This window comes from Ambystoma mexicanum, chromosome 12 (assembly GCF_040938575.1).
Source record: "Ambystoma mexicanum isolate Mex_15411 chromosome 12, UKY_AmexF1_1, whole genome shotgun sequence".
NCBI classification, from domain to species: Eukaryota; Metazoa; Chordata; class Amphibia; order Caudata; family Ambystomatidae; genus Ambystoma; species Ambystoma mexicanum.
Window position 1 is genome coordinate 874065587 of NC_090936.1, and position 27578 is coordinate 874093164.

General features: G+C 44.2%; 1 protein-coding gene across 1 annotated transcript in view; it reads right to left on the reverse strand.

Annotated features, from left to right (window-relative positions):
- The window catches only part of SLC17A8 (solute carrier family 17 member 8), a 769865-nt gene that overhangs the window by 105633 nt on the left and 636654 nt on the right, over window positions 1-27578 (reverse strand). The gene's annotated exons all lie outside the window — the stretch shown is intronic.

The window sequence follows — 27578 nt, forward strand, 5'->3', positions numbered from 1 at the left end:
GACCACTAGGGGAAATTAATATCAGGTGTTTTTTAAGTAAACTTGATTTAGGTTTTCTTAAATATTCTTTCATCATTATTTATGCAATTGCATTCTGGTTTTAGTAGGCAGATGTATACAAAGAAAGACCTGATGTGGACTTTGACTAGGGGTATTGTAAGGAACGCATGGTGGCAATAGTAAGACAGACGCAAGTGACCACAGTTCAAGTGTGTTAATTGAACTTTTGCAAGGGTATGATAGACACCTATCTAAACGTAAATCTAAGATGGGAGCAAGCTATGACCATCAAATAATAATAATGCAGTCCTAGTGGAGTCTTGTCAAATCAAAAAGGGCCTTTACTAAAAAACCTATTGCCAATCCTTATGACTAATTTACAGATAGTGTGGGGTAAAGTTAATGAAAAAGAAAAAAGTGTTCACAAAATGATGATTCAGTATGATTGGGCCATTGGCCTCCCTTCCCCATGTTTTCAGCACAGGGCAAGGTGCTTTACTCAAGCAAAGTGCACACTCTAGCTTTGGTGGCACGAGGATACAGTTCTATTTTCACAGTTCAGGACCTCTTATGTCCAAGTGTCTTTGCTTCTTGCAAGTCTCTTGACTCAGAGGGCCTGGTGTATACAAAAACAACACACAAACGTTCTTTTCCTTTTACCACTATTCAATTTGGGCGTTCGTCCTGGGTCACCCTCTACTGGGCTCAGATCCCGTTCTCTTTGTCAATTAGTCTCCCTCAGCCGGGTTCGGACCAATTGCGATGTACTTTAATCTATCATAGTCTTTCGAATGTGCACAGGATTTAGCAAGACCCATTGCATGAACACTTTGATCTCAGTATTCCTTTTTCAGACACTCATCATCCGTAGGATACGTAACAGAGACCTTTGAATGGGTGCCCACGTGGCACCGGACCACTCTGTGTATGTTATCTTGAGTTGCCTCCCAAAGTTCAATCACAAAGTTCAATTACTTCTTTGGTTCCAATTATACTTGTGTCACTCCTTGCACATGCCTCACACACTGTTATATTTGCACAATGTTGCTGCTTGCAAACTTGGTTCAAAACACAAGCTGGTTTGGTATCTGTCTCTCCAACTCACTTGCTGTGCTGCCTTCGGCTTACGCCGCTTTGTTGTAGGAGCCAAGGACAGTACCACAGTGGCCATCGCTCCTCCCCACCTTGGTTAACAATGCGGGAAACCCCGGGTACCTCCAAAACACTGTGCAGATTAGATCAGCCTTAGTTCCTGGTCTTCGGTTTCTTACTTTCCAAGGCTCATGAAAGTAACGGTCTTTAGTTGTCATGGGTACTTCACTCCTTGCAATTTTCTCTGGTTTCGCCGTCTTTATCCTTGAATTAAACTGCCATTTTGGAACTGCTGTTTCCTGTGTGCTTTGCCTCACTCAGGTGTGCTTTCATGCTCCGCCTTTTATACATCTGAGGAAGTGTGATGGACGTCGGGTGTTTGTAATAATCCATAATTGCCTGACCTTGCCTGTCCATGGTGTTGGGACATGTCAGGTATTAGTCTCTTTCGGCTCATGGTGAACTGTCAGTGAGAAAGAGTTTGTGTTTGAAAAGGAGGGGGGTTGAATTGCTAGGTATCTTACCTGGTAGGATGGGGAAAGGGTGTTATTGGAAAGGGGATACTGCATCTCACCCTCCAGTGTCCCACTTCCACTGCCCGAGGACCCCTCATCCAAGTGATCCTCCCGCACTATTCCACCCCCAGGAACTGTATCCAAAAGCGATGACTGTGTCCTGGCCACCTGGATGACAGATCTGTGGGGAGCAGCGGGTGAGACACCTTCAGGTTTCTCACAGTATCAACCAACCGTATCAGCCAAATTGGCTCACATTGCAAGGACACTGAGAAAGCACTGGGCAGTGCAAAAGGCATGCACATGAAACTTGATGCAGTCATTCACAGTCTGGCATAGACAGTATGCACTGAGATGAAAAAATACATCATTATTGCATTGATAATGTGATAACCATAACATGGCTTACATGAACAAGCAGGAATTAGATGAAATTGAATGTTGACTTCGATGAATGCCAGAAGACTTTTTTGTTGGATCTCTTGTAACTTGCTGATTACAAGATATTAACAAGTGAATGGCCATGCACATAATGTGCCTTAGCAATTACTTGTATTTTATGTACACACATTGGAAAGAGATTTAAATAGATCAACTGTATACACATTTGTTTAACTGTGCTGCACTAAGTTGCATGGATATATTGGGCCTCATTACGAGGGTGGCGTTAACCTCGTGACACTGATTCCGCTGCATGATATCCTGGTGCCACCGGTATAACACACGTTGTGTTGGAACGGGATGTCAGGCGGCAGAAACGGTAAATCCCCATTTCCATGGAGTCCCATAGGACCCCACGGGAATGGGGACACGGAAGCACCGGCACCGTTGTTAACAGTGTCGGTGCTTCAGTGAAAACCATGCTGGCATTCTCGTAGTCTGGCGGTCCATAAAGGGTGCCAGTATGTTGCTACCGGCACCCTTATTTGGAGACCACCAGACTCAGAATGAGGCCCATTGTTTAAAATTGATTTAAACAAATCCACAAACATAAATTCTTTAAATAACATAAACTCATATATTCAATCAACAACCATTAAGATCTTCATCCGTTAAAATCCACTGCCATTAAAATCTTCATCCATATAATGAGTTAGTTAAAAACCATCCTCACATATCTTACAACAATTCAAATGTTTCAAATGTTTTTGAAATGCAACCAAATTCGATATAACACAATATTTATGTGTTTATTTATTGCATTCGTTGTGCGCCGAAACCCGTGGGTATCACAGCGTAGTTGCGGACATCTTCACATACATGGATACAGTGTCAAATAATTTTTTCAGGGAGGGTACGGTGGTTACAGTTATAAACAATACTTGACACAGTGCCTTACAGTCAGATAGAAGGAAAGTGCATAGGGCCTAGAATTTGTTGAAAAGCCATGTTTTTAGGGATTTCTTAAAGCAGTTGTGAGAGGGCTCATTTCTAGTGAGTAATGGGAGAGAGTTCCAGATTTTTTGGGCGACCACTGGAAAGCTGCTACCCCCAGCTCTGGAGCATTTGTATCGTGGGACAGATAGATGTGCATTTTTGTTTGACCTGAGTACTCTTACTGTTTTATTGAAAGACATAGGGCCTCATTACAAGTTTGGCGGTAGGCTTGCTGGTAAAACCAGCAGGCTGCCGCCAAAAGTGCAATTTTTTCTGGCACCTGCAAATGGACAATTACCGGGTCATTACGGCCCTGCCGGACCCAGTAATTGTCCATTTGCGGGCACCGGAAAAAAAGATGCTCTCCATTCCCATTCGGCCCCATAGGGCTGAAAAGCAATGGGGAGGTTGGATGCACCAGCACTGTTTATAACGGTGCCGTTGCATTGGACATGTTGTTGTTGTGCCGGTCTGGGATCTATGGTACTGGCATGCTTACCGGTACCATAGTTCCTGGACCGGCAACCTTTATAATGAGGCCCACTGTCTTATTGAGGTACGTGGGAGCCTTTTAAGCAACGCATTCATGGGTGTTGCAGAGTGCTTTAAATATGATTCTAGCTTCCCTCCTGGTAGTGGTAATGTGATCTGGATCCTCTGATATGATGAGGATCTCTGTTTTTTTGTCGTTAAGACGGCCTGATTCCGAGTATGGCGGTAGGGGGTTAACGGCACCGGTAAGGCTTCCGAGGTCCCTTTGTGGGAGCTGCTAAGGGACCAAGGAGCTAATAATGGGCCCGCTATTTGCGGGCCTGTTATTAGCTCCTTCCTATGGGGGCTCGAATGGGAATGGGGAATGGTATTCAGAAATGGGATTTACCGTGTCCACCAAAGTCAGAATGTCCCGGTAAGTCCCAATTCCGACACCACAGACCCGGACACGGGTTTGGAGGCAGCCATGGTGCTACTAGCACCATGGCTACCACCAAACTCGTAATGACCCAGACTGTTTGTGGCCATCCAAATTTGGATTATAGCATAGATCTTATTAATGGTGATTGAGTCTTGTTCATGGTTTGCAGAAATAGGGATGAGGATCTGGATGTCATCTGTGAAATTCGTGTACATGACACCCATTACGTACAGGGCTGCAAATAAGAGTTTTACATAAGCATTGAGCAGGGTGGGAGAGAGGCCATATCCTCCCCTGCCTCCTCAACATGCACCCATCTGCACAACTGTACCAATAGACAACCGGCTATCTAACCCTTTAACTCCTTCAACACAACTGCATCACCAGCCTACGTACACCCTATGCGTGAAAATACCAAGGTCCGGAGCTCACTGTAAATCACCACCCTACATACCAAGAACAAATGAATCCCTTCACAAGACCACCAAACCCATGAAGCCTAGCTCACCTAGCTTTGTCTGGTGTGTCACCACCCACATTAAACTACCTACAGAGCGCCCCAAAAACCACAGCCTCACTCCCTACCAGACCACAAGCTGCATCAGGTCCCTAAACTCACCACATAGCACCTCATCTCTCAACCACCAGTGACTAGCTTCCATAATGTGAACCTCCAACGTCGCACCCTCCCGTGCTATATACCCATACCTCACTCCTCTACCCTACAACTGAGGATGCCATCTTATGCACTTAATGTTAGCACAAATGCAACCTCGCTCCCCACAGTGATTCCCTCTACCCTAAACAAGCCCAATGACTCTCACACACCCACAGGGCATCCTGCCTCACCAACTCTCCAGTGTGCCCTCCTCAACACCAGGTCACTCATGGCCCACCCACATGAAATATCCAACCTCCTCACTGCAGACAACCAAGACAACCTTGCCTTGACAGAAACTTGGCTTACCCCCACGGCCGGCTCAACCCTATCCATTTCCGTCCCAACAGGCTATGCCATGCTTAGATGTGATAGACCTGAAAAAAGGGGGGTGGAGAAGTCCTTGTCTATAAGGACTCCCTCACATTTTAGACCACCAATTCTACCCCACTACCTAACTAAAATGCTCACCTAAAGCCACCCACTTTATCCACCTCATCTACCGCCCTCCCAGCCCCATCGCCTCCTTACAGAACGGCCTCACACAGCTTATCTCCTCCAACCGCAAACCATCTACGTAACTTCGTGTACTGGATGACCTCAACTTAGGATTCAATGACCCGACCGACTCAAGCGCCACTGCCTTATCCACCTCCCTGGCAGCCCTAGGCTGTAACCAACTTATCTCAGAGCCAACCCACTCCCAGTGCCGCACCCTTGACTGGCTGCTGGAGTATAAAAGTAACATCTCCATATTTTACAATCGACCATGTCCATGGTCAGACCAAAACATCATCACCTTCACCCTGCCTACCAGTAACAAATGTTCTAAAATACAGCCTGCCTCACCTAGCATCATGGCCCGCAGCTCACGAAATTTGAGTAGCAGCAACATCATCCCCCTCATCAACCTTCCGCTCCCTTCCACCCAGGATCCCATAGCCCTGGTTGGTCATTAGAATTACTTGCTCCACAAGGCTATCGACCACCTGGCACTCCTCAAAGCTAGGAAATTACTGCTCCACTACAAACAACTTTTACTGAGTTCTAAAGCAACTACCTACAACGAATGAATCTCCAACGCCTGCTCCAACTTGTGTGAGCTCTTAGCCATTTGCCAAACTCCGAGATCCCCTCCATACACCGTACTGAAAGAGACAACATAATCCAATTCACCTTCACTGGCAAATTTACACAGTTACAATCCAAAATAAAAGGCCCACAAGCCTCAATAGCAGCTGCTTGTCCATCACCGCGCCTTGCCCTAAAGGACTTCCCTCCCTTCAAGTTCCAGCTTGTTAGCATTTCCTCCCTTGCCACTATCATCGCCGGGCTCAATCCTTCCAGCTACATCGGGGATATATGCCCAGTCTCCCTGCTCAAAGAATGCGCTGACCCGCTACTCCCACTCATTGCCTCCATCGTCAACTTGTGCTTCTCAACCTGCACCATCCCTCCTGCCCTGAAAGAATCCTGGATCTCCACACTGCTGAAAAAACCCCTCGCTCGACCCGGCCATCCCTACCAAATATCGCCCTATCACAACGGTCCCATTCCTTCTGAAAATCATGGACATAGTGGCTTATGTTCAAATCCAGTCCTTCCTAGATCTCCATCACATTCTGTCACACTGTCAATCAGGCTTTCGTCCCAAGCACGGGACAGAAACAGCCCTCTTCGACCTAAAAAATCAGCTTGATCACGCAAACAACCAGGGCACCCTCTCTTTGCTGCTACTACTTGACCTCTCACCAGCATAAGGCCTTGTTGACCCCCAGATCCTCTGTCGTGCCCTCACATCATCAGCTCACTTCCCCATGGAAGTGGCCAACTGGGACCCCTCATTCTTGGCTGAGAGATCCACAGGAGTATTCTCCAGAGAGTCTGCGGTCACACCAACACCCACATCGTGCAGGGTACCCCAAGGCTCCTGTGTCTTGCCCACCATCTACAACATGCACACTAAGCCCCTGTTTGACAACCTCGACACCCTGGGGATCTCATACACAAACTACGTGGCCACCCAAATTCTCATCCCCCTTACTAGGGACCATCCAAAAGACACCCTCAAAATGTATTCTGTCTTCAAAACTATCCAATACCGGATGGCCACACACAGCCTCTACCTCAATGATGACAAAACAGAGCATCACCTCATCGGGCCCCCCACCCATCTGGCAAAACTACCTTGTGACTTCAATTCTTTCATCATTGACAGCCACACCATTGCTGTCGCCTCCTCTGTTAAAACCATTGGCCTCTACCTCGACTTGTCCATGACCATGTCCGCCAGGTCAACCACATTGCATCATCATCTGCTTATGCCACCAAGCATTTCAACACCAGCAAACCTTTATTCCCCTCCGCCAACCGTCTGGAAGTTGCTATGGCCCCCTTAGGATCAACACTGGACTACAACTCCCTACTCTCTGGCACCACAGAAAAGAACCTACACAAACTTCAAACAATACATAACAGTGCACAAATGGCTGCACTTGACATGGGTAAAATGGACCACATCTCTGAGGCCAGAAAAACGGACCACTGACTACCAGTCAAGGACATAATCAACTTCAAAATTCTGTCCCTTGGAGCAACCAGGGGGCGCTGAGATGTGCTGACGCATCTCTGTCAGTCTCCTCCACAGGGGTTGAAGAAGGGAATTGAGCACCCCCTAACCTCCCAGGAGTGAATACCCGACCTTCCAAAGAGCATCCTAAGTCTTCAGGCACCTAACAGAAAGAATCCTGGCGTTTCTACCCTACATATAACCAGAGACTTGAGCCTGCATAGAGGGGGCGGAGTTCATGCATCTCGTCGCCCGCTCTGCGGCTCCACGACTAACAGCCAGGCACCGTGGTTTGGGTGAGGCCTGACTGCCGTGAACCGTGAACAGCTTTCCATATCCTTTGGTCTCCTCCCCTCATGCCAGGCGAGCCTCTGGGGGAAAGCACACAACCGACACACCTATCGAAGTTGAGAACATTTGGACACCCACTGCCCGACCTGCCTCACTGCTGATCCGTGGATCCTTCATCACCTCAGGCCTAACCTCCAGGGAGCCTGCATTGGAACTTGGATGAAGAGGATCTTCCCGCTGGGGAGAGCGGTGGGCTGCTGCCCCCGCTTTATCCTTCACTGCCCCCTGCCAGCGTCCGCACCTCTCCTCCCTGCTGAGGAGCTGGGAGAGGGAGCAGCGAATGTGGTGGAGCCTGCAGTAGCCACGGACCAGGTCCGCTGACCCACGACCCTCACCATTGCACAGATAAGTCATCATAATGAGGGGGCTGAGGAGGCCGCCCGGGGCGAGAGCTCTTATTGACTTGGGGCCTCCACTGGCAAGTGGCTATACAATAGTTTAATTAGTCCTTCTGGCTCCCCAGAGAGCCCATTTGGTGTTGTGGGCAATGCCCTGGGTTTGTCTGCTATATTTATGATTGAGTGGATATGTTGCAGAGTCTATGAGTTTCAATGGGGACATTTACTTGAAAACATTCTTTTCTAGATAATGGTCTGCTGCCTGGTGACACAAGAGGTTGCAGGACAAATGGTGGCTCTAGTTCTTTTGCATTTATTCTTCTTGTTTTTCTAGTCTAACCAGTCTGTAGTGTACTCTCATCTGGTTATGCAGGGCCTTTAAAGTACTGAATCATAGAGTAGTACAATCTGGTCAAAACTGTGCACTGATTGTGGATTGGTGGTGAAACATCTAAAAAAGACTGAGCTTTGGTAGCTTATTGCCTAAATCACTCTAGTAAAGGCTGGTGGGCATTTGCATTGATAGCATTTGAACACCCACTGCATTCAGTGGATTCATGAACCCTATTTTTGTCTGTAGAGTGGTCCCAGATTTTGTACACATTCTGCACCAGTCAGGCAAAGCATCTGAAATATATTCTAGTACGTCTTACTTCTTTTTCCCATATCTCTTTGATTCTCTTCTTCCTGATGTCCTTGAAGCTGGGGTAGGCAGGTAGGGCCACTTGGACAGTTCATACTATGTTTATCTGTGTCAAACCGGCACCTTAGGTGGACTAGAATTTTACTGCACCCACTGACTTACTTAAGCAAAGGATCCTTGTGGTCTTGGACTTTGTGCGCACCCTGGTATCGTTGGATGCTATAAAGTTTTCTTTATATGAATGTTTTATTTGGTTCATGCAGCACAGCACGTAATTCAGGAGGTTATATCATTTCAATTCAAAAGGACTAAATTATCTATTCAGTGTGGCTCCACCTATAGGAAACTAGTGAGAGAAAACCATCATTGACAAATATATCTATCAATGTGCAGTTATATTATAAATATGCTTGGATTTTGGTAAAATCTGATTGTATCTGATTTCTGCCCCTCTGAAAATAATGTTCCCTTTTAGGGGTTTATCTGAAAATGTCCACTAGGCAGCAGTGTTTACCTTGCTACAAATGGATTCCTGTATTTAAGTATAAATTTAAGGCAAGGTCAGTGCTGCCATCAAGTGGACATTTTCAGATGTTTTCGCACTGAATATGATCTAAACTGAAATAAGACATATGACAGGTTCCCCTTAAAAATTGTTCATCGGACCATATGTTATTTTTAAAGTAGCAATTTGGATTAAAATATTGAATTCCTGAAGCTACAAGACTGAAAAGGGCAGTTAGCAACTTGCCAGAGAAGATCTGAATGGATTACTTGTTCAAACAGTGGCTTGTGTTCCAAAGATCCTCCATCAAACAGTAGCCTATTCAGGTTCTTTTGGAGAAATGGGCATGGGAAACCTCACTTCTATTCCTAAATTGCAATGTTTTCTGACAAATGTGATGATACATTTCAGTTAAAGAATGGCAGGCTTATGTCTGTGATTTGGAATCCCTAATTCCCATCATACTGAATATCCAGCTCTTTTTCATTGTTCCAGAATCTATTTAGCCATCCACTTAGTAGATATAAAAACGTTTTTTTTTTGTTTTAGCTCTGTTGTAATCTGTGTAATCAGGAATGTAGTTTCCCACAAGTATTTTTTAAAAGGGTTGCTCAGGCATTTGTCCTTCTGCAGCTTTTGAAAATTGATATACAGATAAACCTGCCTCAGTGCTCCATGCACATTCCCATTTTTCTCTTGAACACCATGATTTATATTATCTTTTGGAAGTTCAAGTCTTGGCGTTCAGTGCAAAATCTATTCAGGTTCTTATTTTGCCCCATATCAAGCAAATGGAGCACATCAAGACCAATTAGTGTCCTTGCATTTTTGTATGTGTCTTTTTCCTTTTTAATTATATATGCAGGACTACAAGCCCAAGAATGAAAAGAGATAGCTAGGACTGCAATCTGAGATGTTCTTGTTTGCTTCAAAAGAATTATGCAGAATATAAACTCAGCAATGAAAGATACATTTTAGCTTGCACTGGAAAAATATTTTGAAAGATTTTGAAAACCTTGAAAAAACACCACCAGAATTTGAAAAAGATAAACATTGAACACAGGAAACCATTATCATAACATACATTAGATCAGGGACTAGAGTTGTAGAACTATAAAGGGTAATATAATAGATGTTGTGAATACACCCGGAGTACTTTTGAATTAAGGAATCATTTGTTGGCACATGTTGGTGTTTATACAGTGTCCACTTCATCACCTATTCTCCCAAACAACTTGAGTTTCCCCTTTCACGTAATTAACTTTGTTAGGGCATCAATACTCTAAAGTCTATCACCTGATCGGCTAACAACTTGTGCAATATATATATATATGTATACATGGCACAAAAGTACCCATACGCATTGGTTCTGTAGACATACATGGTAACACTCTCATCAATTTTTGAAAATCAGTGATCCTGTAGTTTGCTGTTCCGAGTCGCTTATTGCTTAATGTGCTTTGCACTCTGAAGTAAACTGCACCGAGAATTGGCTGGCTAACATACCCCGGAGCAGATATGGAGGGGAGATGAGAGTTGGCATGCTGCAGCATACTGGGACCTTTTGCGCACTCTCCCCACCTGTCGCCTCACCCTGGCATGGTGCAGTGCATTGCAGTGCAAATATCTCAGAAATGGTACATCTTAGGGCCTTGAAATGTAGTTTTCAAGGTGGGACCTTTGAGTGTTGTTCCTCACAATGCCACGCTTAAAATTAGCTTTGGCTGGTCCTTCTACAACCACATTGATGTTTCGCCGATTTCAGGCAACCATGTGTAAAGGGGCTGAAATCTGGGGAAAGGGGTGTGGTGTCCAAATGTCATGTAGCCAGTAATGTCTAGAGGGTCCTAACAGGTAACTATGCAAAATGTGGTGCAGACTGGTGGAACGGTGTGTGGAATTATATAAGGAACAAACTATAACACATATGTATAGAGATTATAGGGTTCATGGGTACCAGAAACATCTACAGAAAAACAAGAATGTGGGCTGTAAAACATGTATCTGTCAATTAAAGAGACTAATAAAAAGGGTTCTTGTGTTGAAGAAAGTAGATGCCTTTGTTGATACTTGAACTCCAGAAATACATCTAATTTTGAGTTAAATTGGGCCGTAAAATGTGCTCCAAAGAAAGGCATTTAAATTAACAAATACTTAAAAAAGATAACTCCATGTGAGAAGTGAATGCAGATTAGAAGAGCAATACTGGCGTGTGATTGCAGGGAAACCTTCAAATGCATTAGTGGTGTGAAGGGATTAAAGCAAAGAATAGCAGTTAGTCATTTTGGGGAGCTTGGGAAGAAGAGGAACCCGTAGGGGTTCTAACCTGAACATGTGGCTTTATTTCTCCCCGTGTTTTGTATCAATATTATTATTTTTGTGTTGTATCACTGTTTACAATTTTTATATTATGTTTTATTATGATTGAACATTATCATTAGTATGTCCAAATTCTGTATTTGTAAATGTAGTGTACAGTACTTCACTACCTTCGGGTCAGGATCCTCATTATGTATTTTATAAATAAATAAATATGGGCCAGCTAACAGTGTGTAAGCGCAGGTGAAAGGAAACAGTGTTTTGTGTGCTGCCAATACATGAATAACATTGGACAAGTAAGACGAATCCCTCTAATTTAACAATAAGTGAGAGGCAGTTGTCTGATTTTGTAGAAGACTTGCGCTGAACTCAGTTTTTCTAACTGAGAAAGGTGCTCCGCAATAATATACTCAAATCTCTTCCAGGCTTCCCAGCCTGTATTTTGTCTGTTACTGCAGGGTTTTACTGTGCTGAAACATGCATTGTTTAATAGACCATTTCCAACTACTATATCACTCTCCCACATTAGGCTGCACTGGACTACATATCATTAAATCGAGAGTACAACCCTAAAGACACCTTACACTAACTGTCAGTTCTTATACATTGGGCCCCAAAATTACTTCTGGCAACATCAACTGAGCACTTCACTCATGGTGTGCATGTACACACGAGGACAGTGTAGCTCATATGACAGAGCCTCTTGCATTGAAGCTCAGGACATGTGTTACTTCCAAGTGTACTACAAAAATCATGGATACATATTGTCTTCAATTTAAGACACTGAATTGGGCATCGAGGCCCTTGTCATCTCTGGAACAGAGACTGGAGAGCTAATTAATTAATTAGGCCAAAACAGAGGAACATGCTGAGAAAACTGTTCAGTGATAGAGGTAGCATGGTGGATCTCCTCATGCCAGATTTAGACAGGCCGTTAGATCTAATAGTACTGATTAGAAAGTATAAATGCCAAGTGACATGGGTTGCCTTATATTTATATTACAAAGAGATTACCTTATCCTTGGTCCAGGGGTGTAAGACATGTGCAATGCGTGCCAGATCCAGCCCATGGAGCCCGTTTGTATGACTATTTTAGTACTATTTATATTATTTTCACTCACAATATGGAGATGAATTGAACTTAAAAGCATTCAACTAAAGCATGAGACACTGAAAAGCTACACTGCTTCTTTGAAGTGTGGAGTATGTTATCCACTTGTAAGGAAAAATATTGTGCAGATAAATTAAGCACATAAGTGTCGCCCCTTCTAATGGATAGCCCATATGACACAGAGTTTGCCATAAATCAGGAACATTACTTAATTGTGAAGCAACAATGTACTCAAAGCCCACAAACATGCCTCTGCAAGATTGTAAATATCATAACAAAGTATGCTGAAAATTCCTTAAATATAAATATAACCTTCGACATTCATCAGGAGGATGTGGTTGAGTGTTTTTAATGGTCCACTTCCCTGTTATACATGAAGAAAAGGACTTATATATTTAAACTTGAAAAAGTTGCAAAAATCAACACGTAGAAAAGGTTTTTAAATACAGAAGAAAACTATATTTGCATTGTTGTAATGTATATGAAAGGTAGTTCAACCAGGAAACTAAATGATGTTTAATTTTATAAGCACACATCTGAGGTGCTCCAAATGGAGAACACAATTAATTAATCATGAAAAAATGAAAAGATTACTCTTTTGTTTCAAATCACAATGTGTCTTTTAGGTGGGATATGTTGAACAAAAAGGGGTGCAGTAATTGTGAAGTAGTTGATAAGAATGGCTTACACCCATCAATACAATAGAACTGAATAAGACTTTCGTGCAAAATAATATGCTCTGTTGGGATGGCTTATGCTTGTTCTGCTGTTTCTGCAGTGGACTTGAACAGAGTAAACTGCATTTCAACCCTAGACATATTAGTAATGGGGGGAGGTTTAAGCACCTCAGGAGATTTACCCTGGCCATTTGGAGTGAATAGGTTTGTCTTTTAGGATGAAAACATATTAGGTTCACTGAACAAAGAGCCACCCGGACTGAATTAATGAGATACCACACCCATATGGGTGTATTTCAGGAGAATATAATCTAAAATAAATGCATCTTTAAATTCCATTCTAAAGATTTATGGGGCATAAGACTGTAACCCAAAGCGCTTGTCAGTTCAATTACCTTATTATGAAAAAATGTTATAATTATTGGATTACATCTGAGTTATGCACTGGGTGTGACTGCAGCAGGTAGTTTTGTCAAGCTGGATCATACGCCCAAGAAATCCAATAGACTAACAATTAAACAATTACCCAACCAAACTGCACATGTACAATTGATAAGAAATAAATCAATATTTAATAGGATTGACACAACTGACATGTGTTCCGACCACAGATCTTCTTCCAGGCTGTACTGCAGTCCTATATTTGAACTCCACTTTTGGGAAAAAACTAGCTGAATAATATGGATGAATTACAACACCAGTGTGGAACGAAACCCTCTTGTCTCACGCCGATTTTCGTTTTTGGCTATCGGTGTGAGAAAAGAGAGTTTTGTTTTTATAAATTAAAGTTATAAAAGTAGAAACACACAGTGACTAAGAAGGACTCTGGAACCAAAAGCTGCATAAAAGAATGACATCTGTTCAAATGGATGAAAGCTGAGTTACAATTTTATCTGGAGGATTGGGTCTCATCCAGGAGGAAACATGTGTCTGGTGTAGACCTGCTTTCCCAGAGGAAGGAGAAGCTGACTGGGATTTACTTTGAAAACTCTTGAGAGTCCGTCCTGGCTCAATAACTCAAAGATACCTTAAAGTGAGTATGAACGTTTCCACAATGTTAATGATATGGCAGGATTATCCTGATACTACACCTCCTAGCAATCACCCTCCCCCGCTTTAGGCCCCAGATCCTTCACCATGTCTTAGCCTTGTCTTAGCCTGAGGCCTCTTGCTACACCCGGTTGTCCTGTGATGCCCACACCTCGCCTTGGCTCGGCAGGCCACGACCTCATGCTGCCCTCGGGGTCCCATGAGACTCCAGCTCCCAATACCTTTACACAGCTGTGTACAAATACCACCTTATAAGGAGTATTCAGTTGTTGACGCCAAAGTTGCTTACTGATCTTGCTACACAATGTACACTGCATATAACCGCAAGGCTTCTTCACAAACCAGCTGCTTTCTAGTATTACCGAATTTCTGCTTCCTAGTATTACCAAATGTCTACAAACGTCATGAAAACTTGCCATGCTATATAAGATAAGCTTTGACCCAACACCGGCAGAGCGCACCGTCTGACAACTGATTACACCTGTCACTTGTCATTCTGTATTAATGTATTTTGCTGTTTTGTCTTTCTCAATAATACAAATGAAGATATAAGAAATACAATGTACCTCAGTAATGTCATTGCTGCTTATGAGCCAGTGTATTAAAGCTCACTGTGATAAATAGCAGTTTAAAATCAGGGAAAAATTGCATAGAAATTGACATTTATGTATTTCACCCCTCCTTCTTGTGAATGTGGAGGTATGGGCGTCCAGCATACACATGGAAATACAATAGAAACCATGGTTACTTGAGGATCTACAGGCATGGATTAGAGAAACTGGACTAATTAATGGTTGGATGCACAATGATCTCTTAACCCTGCAGTACTATATGTTGAGGTGGGATACAAAGTGTGAGCTATTGTCGAGACCAGAAAGGTAACAGGCTGCATTCTCTGTCTCATGGCAGTCGTTCTGTCTCATGGATTAGTCAGAGGACAGGATTTAGGATCTCACCTCACCAGTAGATGCCTCATTATGGGCCTGTCATCATTGATTACCCTTCAAACAAAGGGATGGTGATTTGGATGTAGGACCCAGACACCACAGGTTCCTCATCACGCTCCTTACCTTGTGAGGAGGAGGCTTTGTCAGTTTCAGTGGAGACAGTAGTGTCATGGCCATGGAATTGGTGTTGGGTCATGTGCTGCGAGGGGTTAGGTAAAGAGGTTGTATTGTGGATGGCGTGGTGAGGTTAGCATGTCTGTGACACATTTCGTGAAGCTTAAGATGCAAAGAGTGCAGGTCAGAAGGTGCTGCTGTCGCCCAGCAGCACACTGCCTATTAGTGAGAAGACAAATGGCAGTGGTGTGCCTAGACTACTGTAATGTGAACAGGGGATCAATTTCAGATGAACAGAACTTGCCCAGAGTAAATGAGACTGTGGAGGGACTAGCTGGGGCTCAGTCGTTATGGGTGTCAGACTTCACAAGTGGGTATTTTTTAACACTGATAGTGCTTGATGAATTTGAAAAGCCTGCATTCTGCTTACCTTAGGATTCTATTACTTTCTACGGATGCAACAATGCCTACCAGAAAGCCCAAAATGTTCCATTGATCAATGGCATCATCTAGTAGAGACATGAGTGCTCTGGAAAACCTGGCCTAGCTATATGACATCATGGTTTGTGGAAATGCCCTGCAATATCACAAATGCATACTCTCTGAAGTAAGGCCTGATGCAATGAGTGGACCAATCTCAGATTTGCACCACAAGTCTGAAGTATGCTGGACATGTTTAAGAATAAGTCAATGTAGTGGAATCAGCAAAGATGATTGCCTTATCCTGATTCCCTCAAGCAATTGTGAAGCTTCCAGTGCCTATGCAACTATAAAGACATGTGAGTAGTTTCACTCTAATCAGTCCGCCCCCCAAAGAGCTGATGAAAGGATATCCCGCCACAAGGAATAATCACTGGAACAGTACACGCCAACCACACCCTACCTAGAAGTTAAAATAGACGTTTGGATCAAGCTACGTCACTCGGTCGCCATGTTTGGACTGCGCCCCTCACCTGAGGAGGACGGACCGAAAGTCAACACGAAGGCTTCTCTAAAACAGAACTACTATGTCATGTGATGGCCAACAGATGCTGTAAACAGAAGCATGTAACCTTTTATTTTTGTGAAGCAAGAATTGATGGACGCTGAAATGGGGGGAATCACGGGTTGGTTGGGTGTGTGGGTCTAGGAGGAAATTCTGTCTGGTTTCTTCCAAGACAATGGAAAAATATAACCTGGCCTCCTCAGCCGCAGAACTCTGAGATAATTGCTGACTGCCAAAAGAAAGCGGTGGGGAGTGGGCCGATGGAATCTCCTTTAAACCCACTTTAACCCCAGTGGTCCAGGGCGGCCCGTAATTTCCAGTGTCCTGTGGCATGTTCAGTGGATTCAGGGGCTAATAGACTGGCCCTACAGATAGATACTTTTCTGGATGGTCCTGTATCCAGATTTACTATGAAAGCTATGGGCATTGTGAACACTCCTATTGTGCACCTCTCCACAGAGATTCTCACCATCACACTGGGACCCACCACTGGGTAAAGCATTCCTCTAAAACTCAACTGCGCCTATGAAGCTGTTAGGAAGGGACCTTCTAGGCAAGCTCGGGTGCACCACTTATTTTACACCAGGTAGGGTATTTTTGAGTATTCCTTCTGTGAATGCCAATATAGCCCTTGCGACTATCCAGAAGGAAAAGGGGGGACAGAGAAAGTGGAGAAAGGATGGGTGAACAGTTTGAACACATAGATTGATGCTATACCTGCCTCTCTATGCTCCACGTATGATAATGAGGTTGGGTACATACACACTGTGGAACCTGTTAAGATTAAAGTAAATCCTTTTAAGAGATGACACCATATTCCTCAATACTCTCTAAAGCTGAGACTGGTTTACTCTTGTTATCAAATCCCTCTTGAGTCAAGGACTTATTCATCCCACTAACAGTCAATATAACACCTCGATTCTGCCTGTGAAAAAGCTCGGGAAGTTTGCTTAATCTTTTATTCAAGATTTGAGGGCTGTTAATGCAGGGGTAACATTTTCCTTCCGTGTGGTGCCAAACCCTGCAACCATCCTTTCATGTATTCCCAATGACGCGACTCATTTTACAGTAGATGACTTGCGTTCAGAATTGTATCTCTGCTCCCATACATAAAGATAGATGGTGTCTGTTCCCATTTTTCCATAAAAGGGTCCAGTACACTTGGAAAAGGTTAGCCTAGGGGTACACAGAGTCTCCTACCTTCTTCTCATGGCAGCTGACAAAAGATTTAGATGACATAACATTACCTAGGAAGTCAGTACTTGTCAAGTACATGGACGGCTTACTAATAGCGTCACCCTCTCATGAAGCCTGTAAACAAGACACTCAGGTAAACAGAGTTGCAACTGTGCTCACGGAAAGTTAATTATTTAGGGCATAGCATTATGCAAGGTTATCGACTAATATCTCAGGGCACTGTGTATAAGATTCTTAATCTTGAGACTGTCACTCAAATGAGAGCATTCTTATGGGTAGTTGGTTCATGTCAAGAGTGGATTTTAGATTATGCCGAGATAGTGAAGCCTCTTCAAGTTTTTACTCAAATGAATGCATTGGAGCCCTTGTAATAGACTGCTGGAGCAGAGCAAGCATTCACAAAAATAAAATCATGCTTACCGAAAGCACCTGTGTTATGGGGGTTTGCCTTGGCCATACTCATAAACAACCACAATAGACAATTTGCTTATTACAGTACAGAATGGATCCTGTAGCTGCTGGAATTCTGCCTCTTGTTTAAGATCTTCAGCTTCAAGAGCAATGAGTGGAACAAAACGAGAACTTTGTGTTGCAATCACCCTTAGAAGGAGCTGTACCCCATGCAGTTATCTCCCTTGTGATGAATCCTGCAGAGTAATCAAGAAATCCCAGCCTAAAGTCTCCTCCCATGTGACCAGGGGAAGACAGCTGCTACCATATCCTAACCTTGGGGGTGGTAATATGAGGGAGGACCACATGAAAGGAGACAGCTGGCGGGGGAAAGTGGTGACGCTGCTAGGAGGGACATAGAATGCATCCTCCTCTGAGATGAGATTTCCCTATTGCCTAAATATCCACTGGCATGTTGTCACTGTAAGGCTCTCTCTCCCATGATTACCCAAAGTGCCAAGTATGAAGACCTTTTTCTTACACATGAAAATAGTACACAGGGGGATTGGGAAGTTAAGATTTCAACTTCTCATAGTTATGATGCTACCTTGTGTCTAGATCTAAGACCCTAGGGAAAACATCAACTCCTTTAAAGCCCTCCCTCAGGCATAAATCCTCTCAATTACCCAATCATATTGGATTAAATAATTGTGGGATGTCTTGACCCACTTTTGCTCTGCCATGTGGCATCCCTGTGTTCTGATGGTGCCAGAAATATCAAAATGGCCGCAAAACCGTTGTGCGCGCCAAAACCACTGAAAGTCACTCTGTGCAAAACACAAAAAGATGGCGGTCCAATCTGCCATGCATGTTGTCAGTGGTGGAACAGAGATCTCACTCCTGAAACATGTCACTGGGCTTCACAGCAAGTAAAAATGGAGCACAGAGGGGAAATCAGTGCTTGCTGAAAGAAATTCAAAATCTTACTTTTAAATCCCTTTTTTCTTGGTTGCTGAAACTGCAGAATGCCGGTAAAAAACACCCTCAAACATCCAATATTCTTGCTGGGTGCTACAATTCACTTAATTCAAGAAATCATTGTGAATTTACAATGTCCTGAAAAGCTGAATTTGTCATAAAAACATCCACAGCAAAAGTTGCCTGCCTGTGGAATCTGTAAAAATCTGGGCGCAGTACCCTTGGCCGCCTGAATGACAGCTGTCAGAAGCCTGCATGAGAAGCTTTAAACTTGTACAAACTGAAATCAAATGGTTGAAAACTAAGTGGCCTGTTACTGAGAGTAACCTATGTTGTAATTGTTTAATTCCATGGTTTAGAATCTGGAATAAGTGTTCTAGCTGCTCGCTTGAAATTACAAGTTGTTTTAAACAAAGGAAAAATGCAACCGAATAACATTTGAATTTAAGCCTGACTAAAAGCAACCAAACCAGTATAACAGCTTCCCACACAGAGGAAGGGCCTCTCCCTTCTGCTTCCCTTCACCAGGAAATCACACCTAAGTGATGATTATAGGGTGGGAGGAGAATTTGGGCTGCAGTGGGAAGGAGACAATGGACATCCTCCAGCTACAGGAACTGCCAAGTGTGAAGGGTCGTGAAATGGCCTGGCCAAGAAAGAAATGGGAGGAGACTGCTACTGGACTGCAGAGAGACAGAAGGAGGCGGAGACAAACAGCCATTTGTTGCTTAACAAGGACCAAAGACACATTTTAAAAAGACTGATAACTTACTGTGTAAAATTGTTGAAAACACAAAAATAACAACATGTTTAATGTAAATATTGGCTGCACATTTTAAAAGGTGCCAGAACTCTGTGACACGTTCTAGGAAGAAACGGCTGAAAATGTGATATTACACAAAATGTATTTTTGATAGAAGCATGACACATCATACACTTATGACCATGTTCAATGTGCACATTTGTAGACATTTGCTCCGAAATTGGACATTGTGTTCTGGATGAAAAGGGCAAAATACTGTAAAAAGCAGACACAAGCTCTCACAGCGACGGGGTTAGGCGGAGTATCTGCTACCCAAAATATGTAATCTTTATATATGATTGTATAGAGGTTGCACACATAGAAATATGTATTGTACCAAAAGTAGATTTTGTGTTCAAGAGGCTAGGGGTGGACTCTAGGCCTCATAAACCCACATCATAAAGATGACACACTGTTTTTCCCCTCCTATCAAGGAAGAGAGGAAGTTCTGACCAATCCCTGGCAAAGGGGCGCGCTTAGGATAAATCAGCACACACACCCCTTTATCATAAGCATAAATAGAGACAGCTCAGCACTGAAAAAAGGACAGACAGATTCACCTACTAACCGATTGCTGGCGGAGCACCCTTCAGTGGAACCATCCATCATACTTGCTCCAGACTCCAGAAACTTGCCAAAGCAGAAAGGCCCATTTTCAGCTAGGACTTTAATTCCAGAACCAGAATCCCACCACCAAAGGGGAGCATCAAAATATATACAGCCAGGCTGTGCTGTACTGCTTGCCTGCTAAAAGAATGATCATCAGAACCAAATATCCAATCAAGTTGTGCCGTGCTGTGACCAGAGCCATTGCAGGCCTAATCCAGTCCTGTGCCGTGCTGTGAACAGACCCAGTCCAGTTTGCCCAGCAGTCTGTCCTGACCAGAATCCCTGACCAGAATCCTGACGGTTCAGTTTAAAAACCTATCTAGTGAGTATCTATAGAAAGAACGGTGTCACATAGCATATGTATTTTGCATAGTCCCATCCCAATCTCAATTCATCCTATCTGCAAATTCAGAATCATGGTATTGTCAGAACTTTTCTTGCTCTGAGTTTCTCGCATTTGTTTTCTAAAATCATAAGCCATTAGTGTTGTGAGTAACTAAAGTGAATCCCAGAATGAAATTAAGTATCCACCACCTGAAGGGTTCCCTGGCCAGGAACTGATGGAGATTCATGTGTGGCATTCTCTTTTTCTATAGTCATAAATTAGTGTAATAAATCCCATTTGTCTTTTAAAAGGGCATTCCTGTTTCCCATTCTTGCGCCTATCTCGAAAAAACGACCTCCACTAAAACGTCCATAACTTCTTCAGTTTTTATGCTAGAAACAAAATGTATATAGTTCTCCCGTAATCGCGATTGCCGCGCACTGAAAAGTTTGCTGCGAATTTCATTTTAGGGAAATTCTGACACGTGTAAAACGGCTTTTGATTGCTTCCGACCTCAATTTTAAGATTTCCCTTTGTTCCTTAGTATCAAATCATTGCTAGTATTTGTGTGTAACTATCCAAAGCGGCTCCCATAAGAATTTAAACAATTTCAGCAATTTAGACCATATTTAGTGTATTGCACATTCCATTCTCAAGATAACTTTAAAAACCAGTTTGACAGCTTGCCAACCAATTCTGTTTTTTTCTTGTGTTGCTGGGGGGAAGGGTGGGATTGTTAGTTTGTTTGAATTCTGCCATTCGTGAATATCTGCTCTCTCCTCCTATTTCTTTACATTGCTTATTGGGGCGTTGAGGAGTGTGCAGGGAGAAATAGTAATCACACTGTTATCTGTTCTGAACACACACACAAAAGTATTATTTATGTGCTGAATTATTTTGCTCACTATTGCTCCTTGTGCATTAAAGAGATTGATTAGTGTTACATAACCCCATTGGTGATTATTGTATACTCATTAAACATAGTGTGATTAATTTGAAACTACATAAATAAATATTTTAACTTTGCAAACCAGCCTGATTCCTGGTTCATTGTGACCGGGAGGGGGGGTTCCAACAGAGGGGCGTGATATGAGTGGTACATTGTTCAGAATCAAACAACTTTTAGACACAAATAAATAAGGATTTCAGTTGTCATTACACGCTAGGCGTTGACTTAGGTGAAGTGCCGCATTGAAATCACTCACATAATGGAAGAAGAAACAAGAACACTATGGACTTCAAGTCCCATAATGCTCCAAGTACTGAGACAAGGAAGACGGGTCAAGAGTTAGTAAACTGTTGTGAGAGGTCTACTTGTTGTAATGACCCTCGCCTCAGCTGGACCTGAATTGCCAAATAGAAAAGAAAAAGTGATAAGAAGGCAAACTGGGTCAACTCTTCTATTAAAGGATTCCAAATAGGGGAACATTGTAACCCACATTGCCAAAGCCAGAGGAAGGTGATAATTAAGCAAAGTGGACACAACTCTCCAAAGGAGAGGTTTCAAATAGGTGGAACATTGAAACTCACATTGTTAAAGCCCCAAAAAAGAGAATGCAGGCAAACTGGCTGCAACTATCCAATGAAAAGATGTCTAAGGGGAGAGAATTATAACCTGCATTGTCAAAGCAAAAAGGTTGCAAAGCTAAAAATCAAAGGTCGCAGGATGAAAGCCCTCCTTGTAGAAGGGATTAAGGGGAGAGAATTGTAACCTGCATTGCCTGAGGCAAACATACCAACAAGAGAATCATTGTCCTTTTAGTGAAATATCCATTTGGAAGAAGACATAAGCTAATTGTGTTCAAAGTCAAGAGAATAACCAGAGAAGCAGTTGTTGGTTCAAATCTCTTCATTGATGAAGTTGGTGTGGAGAGTTCGGAACAAACCTTACCACAGAGTACCATTTGTAGTAGGAGGAGTTTTATCCTGGCAGGTGATGAAACCAGGAATGGGAACAATAGCAGTTAGTCCTGGCAGGCGAGCGGACCAGGAAGAAGAAGTCATTCAAAGTAATGTGATTGTGGTAAAAGGTTGTGCTGGAAAACGAAGGGTTGATTCCATCATTGTGTTTTGATGAACTGCTGCATTTTGGAAAGTGGTGTTAGGACACCTACATGTTTGCGGCGCAGTAAGTTCTTAAAAGTTCTTATCCTGCTATGTAATTTTTCGCAGTAAGTGCTGATTAAATCATGATTTAAGTCATATTAAAAGATGTAACAGGTTCAATAAATTCCCTTGATACCCATTTTTCAAATTGTATCCTTTGGATGTACTTTTCCGTAATCAACTATTAGCTTAAAACCCTAATCCAGAGTGTGGGGTTCCCTGTGTCTTTCAGAGAAACAATAATTTAAAAAGAGTATCAGACTGTAATTTAAAACAATATAGTAAGATAACCTTGATATTAAAGACCAATACAGACTTGGCTTCTCCCCTTTCGAACATTAAACCCAGTCTCAAGAAACTCTGTCTGGTCCCTGCCAAACAGGCAGATTCCCCCAAACCAATAGAGGTAGACCCCACCAGTGAAGCAGAAGACAGGTTGTTTCCATTAGATCCACAAGAGAGGGAAGGCTGTTTTGGGCAAGTAGAACAAGACCCAGATCTCACAAAAAGAGAAGAAGCTTATTCAGAAGATACGAAATGGCTACCTTAGAAACTCTTACACCAGTTAACTGACCATCAAATTAGGACAGAGACAATAGTTCATGAAAAGGTTAGATACAATTGCTGCTATCTCACAGAGACACATAAAAATGCAAGGCATGTTACAACCCTATAAAGAGGGGGAAGACTTGGGAAAATGTTTTCTCAAGTTTGAGCGTCAGGCTCATCAGTTACATTGGAGCCCAGAGCTGAACACATTTTATTTAATCACACTGCTGAAAGGATAAAGGAGAAATTTGTATCACTTATTGACCGCAGAAGGCATAACACCATTTGCTGAAATTAAAGAAGAATTGTTAAAAAAGGTGGGCCAACCTGAACGTTTCTATAAAAAGAAAATGAGAAACATCAAATTAAATCCTGATAAAACTCCTGCAGAATTATCCGCTAGAATACAAAATACTTTATCCTTGTGGATAGGGAAGAAATTATTCCAGGAAGTTTGGTAAATCTTAACTATAGAACAATATATAAATTCAGTACTCCCTGATTTAAAAAAAGACCCTTCTGGGTCTTTGTGAGCACCTCTACCCACTCCTAGCAAGGCCCTAACAGGTCCACGCACCGCGCTTCCTCCCTGACATCAGTTTTTCCCTCTCCTTCCCTCCACCCACCTCCCAGCCCTCCCACCTCTCCTTTGTCTGGTGATGCGGGTGTGAGCAGTTCTGTGCCTGGGGCCTGCAGTAACTAATTGCTGGTAAGAAATCAGCCTGGTCCTCGGGGCCTCCATTCAATGTATTTTGTGTGCTTTTTCAACTGTTGGCGCCTCGAGCGCATTGTTTCCCTCTTCCCCCCCCTGCAGCCAATTCCTGGTCCCCACTACCACCCGCCTCCCAGCACACCCACCCCCCACGATTTGGTGCCCATCTGGTCTTAACTGACCCTCCTGGGCAGCCTCTGCACGGCAGCCCCACGGCTAAGGGAGGCTCCCTTTAGGCGGCTCCTGGTTATGTCTGCAGGTGTCCACAGGGGATGCCAGTTGTTAGTCATCACCCTGGTCAAAGATACAGGTCTCCCTGCCTACCTCCCTCCACGTAGCAGACTCACTAACATAATTATGTTTCTTCTCTTTCTCCTGTCTATTTAAAATTGCATCACTTCAATATTTAAAATGTGCACTGTCTTCGCATTTAAAATTGCATTGTGAAACCTAGGCCTTTCGCCCTCTATTCAGGATTCTCAAATTTAGGTGTGTTTTCTCCTGTTTAATATGCACTGCCTCAGTATTTCAAATTGCACTGTGAAACCTAGGCCTTTCTCCCTCTATTCAGGATTCTCAAATTTAGGTGTGTTTTTTCTCCTGTCTTAGAGTGTGCATTTTGTACGCTCTTAATCCTGAGTGTAGTCATCTTGTCCTATTGTTCAACCTGCTTGCCTCTAGCTGTCTTCTGCCTACTCAAGTGTCCTTCTGCTGTTTTCCCTTCCACCTCACTCCTCTCCCACCTTCTCTATGGTGCTCACCGTCTCTCCTATCTTTTCTAACTGCTTCTCTATTGACTATCCTGCTCTCCTCACTAAGTCTGCTAGGAAAAAGTTTAAAAAGGACATCCTGGTCTCCAACCCAGGCCTCCCCATCGCTGACACCTACACCAGTGCCTCCTCCAAGGAAACTCTCACCGACATCCTCTTTGTCGTTCCTTCGCCAGAACAATGGACCCTTCATATGGTCTCGGTGCTCTCTACTTTCTCCTCTTCTCCCATTAATGGTGGCACCCGTTGGGACGCCCTCCTGGCCTCCTTCCATTCCTCTAAGGTCATCATTAATGTTTACTTGAATGGGACCGTCTTGGTCCAAGGCCATCAGGCCAACCTTCACCTCTTTGATAGATGCTTCCCGTGCCTGATCAATTTCTTTTCTTCTCCTGCTGTCCCCTCCCCCCTTTCCTTGGCTACCTCGCCTCCCTCTTATGCCTCCTCCTTGGCTACCTTGCCTTCACCTTCCCTCTCTACCCCCTCTCGGGATCCCTCTACACCTCCGAAGGGTGCACCTCTGATCCGTACCCCTCCCCGGAAGTCCTTCAAGGATGGCAACCTTCTCCATATTGCCACTCTAAACTCTCACTCTGCTGTCAAACACTCCTCTGATATCTGCCGCCCCCTGGAAGAACTTGACCTCGATGTCCTCGGTCTCACCGAGACATGGTTCACGGCCAGCTCTGTCACCAGCTTTGACACGCTCCTACCTGACGGCTACAAGATCCTCTCCGCGCCCATGCCCAACCGCTCTGGAGGTGTTGTAGCCCTGATCTTCCCCGAGTGGATTCCTGCCTCTGAAACTCCTACGCAGTCCTACTCCTCCTTTGAATGTCGCATCTGCAGGCTCTCTCTCTCTCCCCTAGCAATTCCCTTACTGTGGCTGCAATGTATCGGCCAACTGGTCAAATCTCCTCCTTCCTCTTGAGTGGGTGGACCTCTCTGCCCCACTCCTGGCCTCAACCACTCAACTCCTTCTTGGAGACTTCAACATCCACCTGGATGCCTTCTGTCCTCCCTCTGGACTTTTTTGCGACTTCTGCGACTCTCTCTTACTTACTATTCTCCCCTCTGGCCCAACTCACTCTGCAGGGCACACTTTGCATATCCTGATCTCCTCAGACCTTCCCCTCTCTGTCTCTCTCTCCACTCCTCTCTCCTGGAGTGATCACTTTCTCCTCTCCTCCCACCTCACCCTCCCTACGTCTGAGGCCAAGCCACTTCCAGCACTGCCACAGACCTTCTCGGTCATCCGACCCATGAAGTGCGTGTCAGTTGAGGCTTTCAACGCCACCTTCTCACCCTCTACTCCCCCTTTGGCTGACTCTCACACTGACACAGCCCTCTCCACACTCCACTCTGCTATATCTGATACTCTTGATAATCTTGCCCCTGTCATGAGAATCCGCCTGATGCTCAAGGCCAAGTGAACCTCATGGTACGACTCAGACCTCGTCACCCTAAAACGAAAGTGCAGGGTGGCCGAGAGGAAATGGCGTGCTTCATGTACATCCTCTGACAAACTGGCCTGCCGCCTGCTCCAAAGGTAATACCGGGTCTCTGTCCTAACCAAGAAGAGAGCTCATATCCAAGCCCGCGTCTCTGCGGCATCTAACAACTCAGATGAACTCTTTAAAATCTGCAAGGAAATGGCCCATCCTGCTGCAGTCTCAATTCTCCTGTGCCTTCCCAGGCCCTCTGCATGGCACTGGCTTCTCACTTCATCTGTAAAACTCAGGACATTCTGTCCTCACTCTCCTCCTATCCCCTCCCTCCCCCTACTCCCTACTCTTCCTCTAGCCCCTCTGCAGCCACCTCTCCTCCCTGCTTCTCTGCCTTTCCCCAGTTCTCTGCAGACAAGGTTTGTAGACAAGTCCAATCTATGAAAGTCTTGTCTAAACAGGTTCAGCCCTGTTCCTCCAAAACTATCAAGGACCACATTGACTCCCTGGCTCCTGCCATGGCTGATTTCTACAATCACTCCTTCCCCACTGGAGTCTTCCCATCCCCTCTGAAACACTCCCTTGTGCACCCTCTTCTTAAGAAACGCTCTGCCGACCCCTCCTGCCCGGCTAACTATCGCCCAATCTCCATCACTCCATTCCTGGGCAAGCTCCTGGAAAAACTGCCCAATCCGCAGCTTAATCTCCACACTGAATCTGTTGGTTGTCTTCATGATCCTCAGTTTGGCTTCAGAGCTGCCAGAAGCACAGAAACTGCTCTCCTGAACATCTGTGAAGACCTGCTCTCCAACCTTGACGCTAACACCCCCTGCGCCCTAATCCTGCTTGATCTCTCTTCTGCCTTTGACACTGTAAACCATGCCATCCTGCTCAACCGTCTCTGTGATAACCTGGGTATCACTGGTCATGCTCTGGCATGGCTGACTTCTTTCCTCTCTGACCGACCCTCTCAGGTCCAACTTGGGTCCTTCCTCTCTGTGGTGTCCTCCAGGGGTCTAACCTCTCTCCCTGGCTGTTCAACCAATACCAGGCATGCCTTGGCCATCACATCACCGCTCTCTGCCCCAACTTTCAGTGCTATGCGGATGACACCCAGCTCATTTTCAGGCTACCCTCGGCCTCCTCCTCTCCTTCCCTTATCTCTCACTATCTGTCTGCTATCCAGGAATGGTGTGCCACCAATGACCTCTGCCTTAATGCCAGTAAAACTGAGATTCTCCTCATTGGCACACCCGCTCCCTCCTTTCCTGCAGCTCTCTGGCCGGCCTCTCTTGGCCCTCTTCCTGCTCCCACCTGCAAGGCAAAAAACCTTGGTGTCATCTTCGACTCCACACTCTGCTTCTCCCCTCACATCTCTGACATCACTAAGAAGTCACACTAGCAGCTGCACCTCCTCAGAGGCATTCTTCCTTTCCTCTCCTTCCCCCAGAAGCTCACTGTCTCCAGAGCTCTGGTTCTCTCTAGGCTGGACTATTACAACAGCCTCTTTCTAAATCTGCCTGCTTTTACT